General features: G+C 35.2%; 1 non-coding gene across 1 annotated transcript; it reads right to left on the bottom strand.

The window, feature by feature from the left end:
* Positions 1–675: 675 nt before the first annotated feature.
* On the bottom strand, positions 676–782 carry LOC118545120 (U6 spliceosomal RNA). The gene has a single exon (XR_004921954.2). It is a non-coding gene; the product is annotated as a U6 spliceosomal RNA (small nuclear RNA).
* Positions 783–2,634: the final 1,852 nt, after the last annotated feature.

The raw sequence follows: 2,634 nt of genomic DNA on the forward strand, positions 1-2,634 counted from the left end.
GGACTCTGAAAAACAAACTGAGGGTTCTAGAGGGGAGGGGGGTGGGAGGATGGGTTAGCCTGGTGATGGGTATTGAGGAGGGCACTTTCTGCATGGAGCACTGGGTGTTATGCACAAACAATGAATCATGGAACACTACATCTAAAACTAATGATGTAATGTATGGGTATTAACAAAACAATAAAAAAATAAAAGTAAAAAAAAAAAATCCTGCTCTTTCTCTTCTACCATACCATATCCAGGGTAATTTGAAGTGGTTGGGATTTTTTTTTTAATAAGGAGTAGTAGAAAAATGCATTATATAAATAATCTGTAGCTGATTTTACTAAAATTTAATGACCATATTTATCTATACATATGATTGTGTTTATACCATATATAAAATTAATATATATTTATATCATAAACTGTTTTCCTTTGAGAAACGTTCTTTGTTATACTCTGGAGATCATAATTAAAATTAATGTGTGAGCATGCATGTGCTAATTAGTCTTCTAAGAGTTACACATGTGCTATGATTGTCCCCATTTTATTTTATTTTATTTTATTTTTTAAAATTTAAATTCAATTAATTAATATATAGTATATTATTAGTTTCAGAGGTAGAGTTCAGTGATTAATCAGTCTTATATAATACCCAGTGCTCATTACATCATGTACCCTCCTTAATGTCCAAAAAATATGGAACATTTCACGAATTTGTGTGTCATCTTTGTGCAGGGGCCATGCTAACCTTCTTTGTATCATTCTAATTTTAGGATATGTTCTGCTGAAGTGAGCACTGTCCCCATTTTACAGATGAGGAAAATGAGACAGTGATGTGTGTGGCAGAGCCAGGACTCAAATCCAGGCAGTCTTATTTTGGACCCTAGGCTTTTTACCTGTATAATGTACTACCTGTGCTAATAACATGCAATTTTGGAGAATTACTACTAGTAGTAAGCATAAAAAGTCAGGACATGGCATTTTAATCACATCTGTGAAAGGTACAGAACCATAAAGGAGGGGAAAATAAAAGCAGTTAGGGAAGTTTCAAAAAAAAAAAAAGAACAGAAGGAAGGAAGGAAGAAAGAAAGAACAAAAGAAAGAAAGAGAGAAAGAAAGAAGAAAGAAGAAAGAAAGAAAAAAGAAAGAAAGAAAGAAAGAAAGAAAAGAAAGAAAGAAAGAAAGAAAGAAAGAAAGAAAGAAAGAAAGAAAGAAAGAAGAAAGAAAGAAAGAAAAAGAGTGAATTTGTGTGGATCTAATTTTAGGTAAAAATTCCATATTTCTAATTGATGGTGAAAGAGTGGATGGAAGTCCCAGTTCTGGAGACATTTAAAATCTCATAGTACATTAGCGAATATGGCTTGTCAGGGAGTTGGAATTCTTGTCCCCTCAAAGGTTCTTCTAGCTGGACTAAGAATCAGATTAACATGAGACAGAGTAACAGAAAAAAAAAAAAAAAAAAATCATGTGTAATAGGTGTACATACAGGGAATCCACATAGACATGGAAATTCCAAAGACAGACAAAATGAGGTATAGATGCCATTCTGAACTAAGAAGAAGGGGGTAAGGGTCTGGGATTTCAGAGGAAAGGAATACATTTCACAGGGTGATAAAAAGAGCAGTTGTTCACTAATTAGATGTTTGTCCTATCATACAGATGGGTCATTGAGATAAAATTTATCTCAGCTAATAACCCTTATTCTGGGAAAGACCCCCAATTTAGATTGTTCTATGTAGTTAAGGGGGGGGCGTTTCTCTTAAGCCTGCAGAGTCTCAAGTGCTTTCAGCTCAAAATAGTCCACATGCCAAAGTGACACATTATGGCAGGAGGACCTGTCCTGAACCCCTTCAGTTCCCCCATCTGAAACGTCCTTGGGGTTTTCACATATTAAAAGTTGAGCTGGTAGGTGGTTTCATCTCCTTGATCTAGTCTCTTAGTTCTGACAATAGGTCAGTTTAGTTAAATTCATTTCAGGAGGTAATGATGCAGGTTTATTCTCAAAGTTAGGCCTATGGTTCAAGTAATCAGGTGTTAAATAAGACGCATTTCTATGGAAACAAAAGAAAAACAATGGTTAATGTTTGGATCAAATGTTAAGCCTGTTTCTGAGTTCTGAGGGTAGCCAGTTGATAAGACTTGTAGATGTCAGACTTGAAACATCTTCAGATAGAGTGAGGACAGCTAGTGGCAACTTGACTGATCTTCCTTGCTTATAGTTCAAATGTCTCTGGTGATCTTTTGAGTGGCCCATAGAGCAACAGCACAAAGATTGTCTATGCATGAGCTATTATGGTTATTTCTTTACCCTAAGTCATTTATATTTAGTTTGCAGAGCTCCAAGAAAAAGAGATATTTTAGTTCTCAAATGATTTCAAGTCAGTGGCCTAATATGTGATCGATTCTGGAGAATTTTCCTTGTACACTTGCATGTGTATTCTGTTCTAGGATGGGGTGTTCTGAATATATCTGTTAAATCCATCAGTTCCAGTGCGTCATTCAAAGCCACTCTTTTCTTGTTGAGTTTCTGTTTAGACTATCTGTCCCTTGATGTAAGTGGTGTGTTAGAGTCCCCTTACTGTATTGAATTACTATTGATTTCTTATTTTATGTTTGTTATTGACTACTAAGTATTTGGGTGCACCCATG

Source organism: Halichoerus grypus, chromosome X (assembly GCF_964656455.1).
Source record: "Halichoerus grypus chromosome X, mHalGry1.hap1.1, whole genome shotgun sequence".
Classification (NCBI taxonomy): Eukaryota; Metazoa; Chordata; class Mammalia; order Carnivora; family Phocidae; genus Halichoerus; species Halichoerus grypus.